Here is an 11,927-nt window from a genome sequence, read left to right as displayed (position 1 = left end):
CACGTCATGCGGCGTTGATCCTTTTAGGCCACAATTCATTCAGTGCCCGCAGAAATCTCTACGCACGACCTTAAATCCTTACATATTCCAAGTGTTATCAATCATTTTATATATGTGCGATACGAGCACAAAATATATCGGAAATTAACTGAGAAGATAGCGCACAGAAGAGGTACCTTATATACAGCGACGTGCGACGCGAACCAAGGATAGATTCCTTTGACTGATAAGAGCCTTTTAAGAAAAAATGATGAAATCTTCGCTTAGAGACTTGATTGATGAGGAAATGTGACAATATTAAAAAAAATCGGATGTGTATTGAATGTTTTTCGATGCTGTGTTTCAGTGATTAATCCATGTACTGAAAAGATTCTTTACCCAAATTATTAATTTTCATATCACGAGTTTTGACAAATAATGTTTGAACAAACGACATATTTATATGTTTCTATTATTAATGAACGACTGAAATGTACATATTATGAGCAGGCGATGAAATTGTATAGTTTTAACACTTTCCACTCGGGAGTCGGACTGCTATTCAGTACGCTGCGCTCGGAATATTATACTAGTATATATACTTATCTCTATGTATTATAGTACTATATATACTTATCTCTCAACTCGGAATTTTTTTTGTATCGGATTTTTTCAAAATGTGATTATATTGCTTTTAAATATAGTTATTATGATATAAAATAAAACATTTTTAAAATTAAAAAAATTGCACTCAAAACCATGCTATATTGTTTAAAAAATCATTTCTTCAAAGATCTTTATTAGAATTATGGGGATCATGAGCTAATAAATTAATTTTGTTATATATTTATTTATAAAATTAATAAATCAATCAATAAATGAATGTAATAGTGAATTAATTTTAAAAAAAATGTAAGTATAGTTTGCGACGACACGATTTGCCGCCAGAGCGGCGGCATCCGAGCGCAACGGTAACATGACTATGCCGCCGGAGCGGCGGCATCCGAGTCAAAAGGGTTAAGATTTTAATAAAAATGATTGATCAAAATCAATCGATTATATATAGCCAAAAGTAAAGTTTAATACTTTGTGCTTAGCTTTTAATTTTAGAGAATAAAAATTTAACATTGACGTAAGTTTGCTAGAACATTTATCGTGAAATGTAACAATAACCAAGTTTGATTTCTATAGTCTTCGTTTAACATTTTGTGCATAACATAATTTTAAAATGATTTCAAATTGTTCTAATAGTATGTTTTTTAAAAATATGCTGAAACACTATAAAATCTTAATCAAAAAATATAATTTAGGATTACAATAATTTATTAACTTCTCGTAGGGTAGATATAGTAATGCGCCAAAAAATCGAAAATGAAAATTTTGCATACCTTCACAATTTGAAGGTTTCTGAACATTTTGGCATATCTCAGTTTACGTTTTCGAGCGATTTGAATGGTTCAAAAACATTCAATTCCTATTGATAGGGAGATTTGTTTATTAGTTTTTAGCAAAGACAGGTCTAGCCGTTAAGGAGATACGGAGCAAAAAGTGCAGAAAATACAAATCGAGAGACAAAAACATTCAATTTGTAATGATTGGGTGAAGAAGGGATTATTTTTAGACAAAGGCAGGTCCAGCTATTTCGAAGATAAAGAGCTAAATGTGTAAAAAAGTGCAGAAAATACAAAACGATAGACAAAAACATTCATTTTGTAATGATTGGGTGAAGAGGGGTTAGTTTTTGGCAAAGGCAGGTCCAGCCATTTCGAACATTCACAGTTAAATGTGCAAGAAATAGCAGTTTTTCAAGAAAGTTTTCTAACATATGTTTGCTAATGATAACGATTCTGAGCATTCATTTAGAGAAAAAACACTTATAACAATTATACGGTGTCCCAGAACTTAACGTCAAGCCAAAACGAGGTTATCGTCTTGATCATAACTATCATGTCTAAAATTAGAAAAAAAAATCTCACGTAGTTTGTGAATTATGAGCTTTTAAGTACAAGCTAGAGCTTTGCTGAAAAACATACTATTTAACGATTATAGTTTTATTTTATTAATTTCCATAAAAACAATTCTAAGATTTGATCAAAAATAATAATACCAATCACATCAAATTTTCAGGAATTAAACCTTTGTTAAACTATGTATTTGAAATTTTCAAAAATAGTTCAATATAAGAAAATGCGCCAAGTTTCGATGAAACTTGTGTGCAAACTGCAGTGCATATTATACAAAGAAAGGCGTCCCAAAGTCGACCAATTTCGAATATTTCAAATTCTTAGTTCAGAAAAAAGTGGTAACCATTGAATACTCGAGGCAATTGTGTTATATTGTCATGGATTTAGTATTTGTATTTGCAATTGTTTAAATAAACAAAATCATTGGAAATTACCCACAGTAACCTAAATATATCACATTTTTACTAAAGTTCTTGGTTGAACTTAAAAGATCATAATTTGAATCTACGTGAGGTAATTTTTTTTGTAATTTGTTACATTATAGTTATGATCAATTATAATCCCATTTTGATTTGACGTTGAGTTCTGGGACCCCTATATATCTTTGCTAAAAAACTTTACTTTATCACGAATCGTTTGTTTTTATTGCGTCACTTGCAATAAAAACATCATTTTTGCGCTTGAGCACTTGTTTGATTTAAAAGTACCATTCATTTCATAAATTGTATTAGCGGAATATTTATAATTATTCATATATGCTTACAATGTCCTTTTACTTAAGAGTATACTTATCTTTCAAATCTATATATAATAAATTCATAACAGGCAATAAAAATCTGTACGCCTTACATTCAACAATAGGCAAAATGGAAACGTTGCTTTGGTACGCAGGAAAATGTAAATTTCCAACAATAAAATATTTTCCGAGCGAGAACTTTACAATTTTCCGATGTAGCTACACCTCGAGCAATTTTTATTGTCTCGTTTGTACGGCAGCGCCACACACTCACGGGGTAATCACAATTTACACTTATATGCAAATGAAAACAGCCTATGTAATAACGGCGCTAGCTGGGGAGCTTTGGAGGGTAGTAGATCGAGGGCCAGTGTAAATTGTATTAAAATTTAGGAAAACAATACAAGTTATATACTACATTTACTATGCAGTGTGAAGCTACTAAATGTCTCGGCAATCGAGTTAGATTTCAACTCCTTCGAGCGATGCATCCCATTATTACTCTCATCATCATACCAAGTTATACATACATGCTAATGAATAAAAATTCTGTATATTTTTACCAAAAACAATATATAAATGTTATAATAAAACCAGCAACGAACTCGTAGTTAATTGCATAATTAGAATAACTATATTTAATATTCAATTAAAAAGATCACCTGAATGATGAGCTTTCTTTCAATGCCAAGCATACCCTTTAACTTCAAAATTATCCTCATTATCAAGAAGTGCATGCTTGTGCTATACAGAAATATGCTTATTATCTTATATAAAAGAGTTTCATTATGTATATTTTAACATACTGTGTTTAGAATCCATAAAGTGAGGTAGAAATCGTTAATAATATAAATTTCAAATCTCTATTTCATTGGTAACGGTCAAACCTTAATAAAAAATCTGAAACATACAAGTATCCAATCTCAAAGACAAAGCAAAAGCGACCATTTATTTTGGCGCAATAAGTGGAAAATAGAAATATGTATAAGATGTAACACTTGTGATGAACGTAATAAATGTTTATAAGACATATCACATAAAATGTATTACCATCATGCATTCCTGTTTTGTTTCTAATGTTAATGGTCAAATCTCAAAAAACTATATTGAAACATACAAGGAAACAATTTCAGGGACAAAATAAACGGTGGACAATATTTTTGTCTCAATAAGTAGAAAATAAAAATGTGTATAAGATGTGAAATAATTATTTCAGCGTAATAAGTGGCAAATATAAATGTTGACCCTTTCGACTCGGATGCCACCGCTTCGTCGGCAAAATTCATACAAATCTCGGAATTCGCGAGTGGAAAGTGTTAATAAGATGTAACACATATAATAAATGTGTATCAGACATAACTCATGAAATTTATTTATTAGTCAAAACGCAAAAAAATCTTATAGAATGAAACAAGCCCAGGGAGAAAATAAATAGTAAATGAAGTTTATTATCATAATGTATTCTAGATTTGTTTTTAATGTAAATACACAAAAGAAATGAAAAAAAATCATATCTAATTTCCTGACACAACAAATTTGTGCAATAGTAATTAGTAATTACTATTTATTATTATAATTAACATTTTTCTAGTTATCAACTAGTTATTTTAGATCATTTTCTAATGCTAATTATGCTAATTAACAATGTTCGAAATTTGCTCATGAATTATCATAAATTATCTAATAAAGAGTAAATTTCTTCAGTTAAATTAGTATTGTTATTTAAAAGTATTTTATACATAATTTATAAGAATCACACACGAATCTGTTTTTTGTATACATTAATAATTAAATGGTCATTAAATTTTTCTAAACCAATATGAGAAATGATGAGTTTGAGGTATCAACTTTTTAATGAAATTACAGGTGCTGAAGTACGTATTGTAAATTTAGATATATTAGTTTAACAAAGATTCGTACTTAGTAAATTAATGATCAAATCAATGTATGTTTCAATAAACAACTCAAAAAAACTTTTGAATATTTGAGAAATAATAATACAATACATTCTTAGGGTAAATAATAATTTTTTGAACGCATTATTTTAAATGCAAATAAAAACGACAAGTTTATAATTATTAATATGAAGACGTAACAAAGTACCAACAAGAAAAACTGATCTGAAATAATTAGTTGATAACTAGAAATATATTGATAATAATAATAAAAAAAAAAAAGGTATTATTGTCCTAGGGCAAGTCTGTGTGTTTAATTATACTTCAATCGAATCGAATCAGGGAAGAATTAGCTTGAGTAATTTTTCATTGCCATTTCACACCACAGTGCACGAAAGGTGCTATTTTTGAATTAGAAACATATTTTTGATCTATATTTTTACGTGAAAATTGATATCAGTATCGCATGATAAAAGTTAACTAAATTATAGCATAATCAACCTCTTCGCTAGAAACATCGCCTATAGACGACCATTGCTTCAATATTTATCCATTTTGGTTGAAATATAAAAAAATTAATTTGTTATTGTAACTAATTAGTTCTTTGGAAGTGTAATTTGATTTTCTAATCTAATTTTATTGATAATGATTAAAAATTCTTGAAATATGTTGCTTAAACAAATCTAAGGTTTGCTGAGTCGTATAGCAGTATCACTCTTATGGGGAATATGCTTGTGCCAAAAGAGTTTGAAACACCTTGAAAAGAATTCAAATTAGTAGTTATGAATAATAATACTTCAATTGCACGAAATCTAAGTCTGGCTGTGTGTGATTTCCCATTGCCATTGACAGTAATTAAAAAAATCTTGAAATATGTGTAAAAAATCTAAGATTCTGCTACAGTCCGCTAGCTCGTATAGCAGTGTCACTCCCGGTGGCATGAAGATTAAATGATTTACCACGCGTTTGAACCGGTAATTACAAATAATACTTGAATTGCACGAAATCTAAGTCTAACCAAATAATAAAAAAGTTCAATTTTTCCTCGTGCCTTAACATTTTGCTACCATTGTCCTGTACTATGCCTGATGCAGCATGTGCCCGGAATGAAATATAAATACATGAAATATATTATGTATACGCAGCTGTATCAAGTCCCGGCGAACGTTCTTTCTCGTTTTTTTTCTGCGCCCCATCTAACGGGGTGCATATTATAGAATCCGGGGTTCAGTTATATTGCAATATATACAGCTCAGACGAGCGAAGCTTCTGAAAAAGTTATTTACGATGTAAATAAGTAATGACGGTATTAAATTATTTTTTTAAATATTTCATAATTCAGATAATACACATATTGCAATGGATACATGTGAAATGAATTACGGACGGGATGGAAAGAGAGTGCTTGTGCCTTAAGGTTTTTGAACTTTTCGATAATAAAATTTAATAAAATAATTTCGACATTAATGTCCATAAATATGAAAAATTAAATTTCTTAATATTTATTCCATAAATGCAGACATAAATGGTAATATATTTTTCCAAATAAAAGTAGTCTTTTGGGACATTGCAGAAACATGTCAATTAGAAAGATGGTCATGGGGTTACATTCTAAAAATGTTGAGGTTTATAATAAAAACTATATACCAGATATTAGGAACAGTTGTTTTACTGTCTCCTAATAATAACGTCGTTCTTAGAAATATATAAGACAAACAGCTTGTAAAACGTTTCATAATTCAAATTGCTATTAAATAACATACAAAAAAATCATATACATTTCTTTACAGTTTGATTGTAAAGATATGTATATGTAATCGATATTTTTTTTTTTGTAATACCAAAACTAAATTTAGTCATAATTTAGTACATTTTTATTAATGTTATTAACTAAAACTAATTAAACCACCGGGTTTTGCTCTTAAAATTCAATGTTATTTAACAAATTAATTACTCAATGTCTTTATATATAGACAGATTGTAATTTATATGAAAAACTGGGTTTAAATAAGCTCGTCGTCTGAATTGCCACCTCACAGATAGGGTAAATCGTTGCATAACATTCACAAATATGAATTTAGTAGTGATCAGAATTTAAAGATCATATAGTTTGTTGTGCCTATTCGACCTAACTTATTACGTCCATTTTTACAGACCAAGACAGTTGCCCTCTAATAACTCTAATATTGATGATCATTTTATTGGATGCAACAATGCCGGGTAAAATTCCATTATCACTTGGAAACATATGGCTATCTAAATTTCCAATATAGATAGCAATATGTTTCCAAGTAAAATAGCCCTAGCCCGGCACTGCTGCACCAATAAAAAGGTCAGCTATATTAGATTAATTCTAATAACAAAAATCATCAAATATGGATGGATTAACCATTGGGTTACCATCTAAAAATACGAAGTAAGGTGAAGTTTCAGCCCAACAGCTCATAGGACGTAAGGTTCTGATTGCTGTTAAAAATATAATAAAAAAATCTAAATTTCCAAGTGTCACTACTGCTGGACACAAGTCTACCCAAAGTACCCAATAGCCTAATGCCTCTGAATGAATAACTATAGCTCTAATCACTAATCGCCGGGGAATCCACACAAAAATATTGCAAGTTTGAGAAAAACTTCTTTTGTAAGAACAATCTTAAGAAGTACGTTAAAGTACCAACAGGCTCTCTTCTCCTCTGATCAATGTCACAACAAAGACTCATCAAAATGGCCCTTTAATACAATTACATTATTGAAAAGATCGATTCATCTTTTCGTGTATTTTTATACCAGATTCATTTATTTTCCACTTACAGAACCTCTGGTCTGTGTAGGGCAAGCGGAAGGAAATAACACAAGGTCCATGGTGGGAGTTATATTAAGTGGGGCAGACAGCGCAATACTTGAACTATGAACCCCCTTATACCTTATGTCAATACTAATGCATTCAAAAATAATATAAAGCTATTTTATTGCCATTTTTAATATAAGCAAAACTTTAATAACAATCGCTTGCCATGGTTTATGTGAGAAATTTTATATGATAGACTCGCGTAATAATGAATGTTTGTGCATGAGTTAGTTTTATATTGCTTCGGGTAGTATAATTAAATATATTAGCGAGCTATAACATGCATTTTTAAGTGAGACTTTAATCAATTTTTTTTAATATCCTTGGAGTTGAAGTTTATATTTTCTATCAAAATATTGGTTTCTGCATTCAATGTTGTTTTGACGTTTTAAGTATGTAGGCCCAAATTCGATCTGCTATTTCCTCAAAAACGGTTCCACCGATGTTAAAAATTCAAGGTTATTCGATAAAACTTGACAAGATCCCAAGTTGACTAGTGTTGTGAGTGAGACGATCTGCTAAGCCTCAAAATTAGCAAAAAAGTGCAAAAGTTTTCTCCACTAAGTTTTAGCAAATAATCTGAACCTAATTCTACAAATATTAGTTGGAAATCGTACTGATTAGATTTTGATAAAGATTGGCCAGGCCGTTCCTTTTTATTTGTCTTTTAGAAACTGTTGATAAAACTCCATACAGTAATATTTGAAAAGTTGTTGAATCTCATTTTTTATTGATTAAGTCGGTTATTTACACATATTGAGTGATTGATGCGACTTGCCTCGATGCTAGTTTTGTTTTTCTGTTTAAATATGCTTTAACGTTTAAATAATATTGATTTTTGTATTTATATATAAATTACAAACTTTCAGGAAAGTAACAGTTGCATTATTTAGAAGGAAAACCCAAAGGCTTGTCTAATCTAAAATTTATCTTAGTTTACAACAATACAACAATAAAATAGTGATTGAGAAAGTTTTGTAGTTTTGACCCGAAAATTAAAATTCAATTTGAAATAAATCGAATCTATAATTTTTGAAAAAAAATTGACAAGGCAAGTTATTTGATGACTTATTTCGGCGTAAACTAGTTCATGAAATTAGAAATTTGAATATACAGATTTCCTGGACCAATTCTGCTGTAGAATAGTTCAATATTATGGCAACGCATGTTAGGCTGCTTCAATTCATATAAAATGGCACTAAAAACTATCGAAATGCTATTTATTTGCTGTGCGATCAGGCGTTTCACACAAAAAATCTAACTTCTCGCATGGGTTTTTATGACATATGAGAAAGATGCAGTTATGATAACATACTTCTTTGATATTTGTGCATTTTCTAAGTTAGGCTTTGTAACTAAAACGCCCGACTGCACAGCAAAGACACAACATTTTGACAGTTTTTAGTACCATTTTATATGAAAAACGCAGCGTAATATAGTGTTGCCATCACAATGGTTCATTTCACAGCAGAAGGGGCCCATATGTTAAGATTAAGATTTATTCATTATTTAGGTACGTTTTTTCTGTACGAGTAAAGTTCATATTCAAAAACAAATATTGGTATCAAATTAATAAATAAGTTAAGAAATTATTCAAAGAAAATGTGTTTTGGTTAGTAAAGCAGATCTTAACAATAGAAATGCTGATTGAGCATACTACTCTCAAGTTACACATTAATAGGTATGTGTGTGTAGGTATGTATGTATGTATGTATGTATATATATAAATGTGTTGTATATGTATTTATGTGTTTTCGCGCACACTGTCGCATTTCTGGTACAATTAATACATTCCTTCGGGATTAGCATATTCTGTTGAGATAATAGTTTGGACGGGGTGTTAATCCGCAGCGAGTGCATATAGGATAGCCGGACAGCTAGAGACTATTTCATTATTTATTTACGTGGCTATGGAGAAACATGGATGAAACTGTTCTTTTGGATAAATTTATAAAAATGTACAAATGCAATTAAAGTCAACTGGAAGATTTGAATGCTGATATGCAGCTGAGATAGTAGAAGCCGAAAGTGTATCAAATAAAATACTACGTATTTTTGATCATTTGATCAGAATTGCTGAATGACTCACAATCAGTCACAAAATTTCGATCGCTTGCGTAACAAACTATTTGCAATACATGGACGTAAACATTTGCGGTCGGCATAAAATTTATACAATGTGATTATTTTTTTTGGCTTACAATTAATATGGTATTTACTATGATATTTGATATTAATTTGATCACGAATATAATTTGAAATAAAAATTTCTCCTCAAGCGTATTTCTGCTTATAAAATCATAAATTGAATGTGATGTTTGGCTTTACAAGATAGATAAGTCTCTCTTGATTTGCACGTAATATCGAATACTGCATTCAAGTTCCAAACAATTAAAGCTAAGGCTTGATTTCTTCATTGTCCACCATCTAACCTTAATGCTTAATTGCAGGAATTGTGAATAATTGCAATACCTATGTATCTTATTGCAATTCAAATAAGTACAAAATTTGATACGACTGGTGAATAAATGTGTGTTATGATTCTGTTGTTGTTTTACAAATATCATATATAAGACTTTTTTTTTCAACTATTTAAAAATAAATATGATTTATATTCGTCTTGAAACAAACTTAAAATTTTACTTATAATTTTTATCTACCTATAATTTTGATAATGCGAACGATGTTATTAGATCATCATACAAATCTGGTATTCTTAATAGATTTAATACTTGTAAATCAGTGTTAAATTTGTCAATCTAATTATGGATTTGCGAACAATTTATAGTTTAAATTACACTAGCTGTTTGAAATAGTTAAAATTGAATTACGTAACTGTGAAGAATTTACTTTTAATCGACACTAGCTATTTGAAATAGTTGAATGCCCAGATAACTATTATTGATATTTATTGATTAATGAATACTATAAAATTATATAATTATTGGTGGTGGTAATATTGCATTAATTTTTTTTTAGTACAGGGCGTTTCGATTAATGGAATTTGCATATGCGATCGATCGATCTCTGGAATATAACGAATGAGCGTTTTAAATGATTCATAAAATAGCAACCATATTTAGTTTTAATTTTTTTTAACATTGATCTAATTGATCGCACATCATTGTGCTATTGTATGACGGCAGAATAATCTCGTAAGAAACTGAAATTATCTTGTGGGTTTAACTTGTTAATTTTGTCGGTCAATTACTTAAATTGATCTTCAACAGTATCTAACATAATCAGGTTCGAACAAAGTGGTTCACATTCGCAAATATGCTCAAGTCGTGTGTGTTTAAAATGGTGGCAAAATTCATTTTCCCTTTGGAAATTATCCGTGCGATTTCAGTCATGACAAGTGCAATCTTTGGCTATTGATGACAGATTACGATTATCAAAGAAAAAAATAGAAATATAATAACCTTATCTTGGCGTCTGGTAGTATCGGCAATCCGGCTCATGGCGCCAAAATATGGCGTCGCCTTGATTAGAAAAAATCAGTCCGCCATATTCGCCGTTATTCTTGATCATAACACTAACTGTATGAAAACTTAAATAATCACACACACACACTGAGTCAATAAAACTAATAAAAAAAATGGAATTCGAAAGAAATAATGGACACCAAACTAAATTCAAACACTAAAATTGATCACATGATAACAGGTCGTAAGCCTGAAGGTAGATCAAACACTGAACACTGAACACTGAACTGAACTATCTGCACTAGATGGGATTTCGGTTAAAACTGCACTAGGACATTTGCACTGAACACCAAAACAATTGAAACTCGACTGAAGACAAAACTAGACTGACCTCAAATCAACGCGAGGGTCACGTGATTTTTTGGAGGGAAAAGGACAGGTATTCTGGGTTAGAGAGGAATAGTTCTGTTTACATTTTGCGATCAGAGATATATTTTATATACACTATATTTTATATAGTCGCCATCTAGGATTGAAATATGTCAACTTTCCGAAGAATCCAGCAATGCTTTGATTTTTATAACATCGATACGTATAAGAATTCTCATTGGGGCGTCACCGCACTTGCTATTAGTACTTCGTGATTTTTTTTTACTAAATATAGAACTAAATTCCTCTCAATTAATTTCTGCAAAATTCGCCAGCTCTCCGTTTATTTTTAAGTGGAGCATCTCCACTTCAGCACAAAACCCCACGGACAATGTGTCTGCATAACATCGCCAATTTCGAGTACTACAATCCTCTGTTCTCGCAGTCGTAAAGGGTGTTTACCCGCACAACGAACAATTATAAACTTTTAATAAATAATAACGTTCTCTGTATATTCGGACGCTTGGTTTGTTTTGTTTGCAATAATATTCCGACGTGCTATTATCGCGATTATTTTCGCTCTGTTTGGAGAACAGGATTTCCGCATTGTACTTAGTGTTGATAATGCATTAATATGATTAAGTTTAAATGCAGATGCGTATAAATATTATGAAAAGACAAACGTAATGAAAACTTCAATGTTTATTTGAATTA

The sequence above is a fragment of the Ctenocephalides felis genome, unplaced genomic scaffold, assembly GCF_003426905.1.
Source record: "Ctenocephalides felis isolate EL2017-DRISC unplaced genomic scaffold, ASM342690v1 CF-g0.4_SCAFFOLD_00845, whole genome shotgun sequence".
In the NCBI taxonomy this organism is placed as follows: Eukaryota; Metazoa; Arthropoda; class Insecta; order Siphonaptera; family Pulicidae; genus Ctenocephalides; species Ctenocephalides felis.
This window is presented reverse-complemented; position numbering follows the sequence as displayed.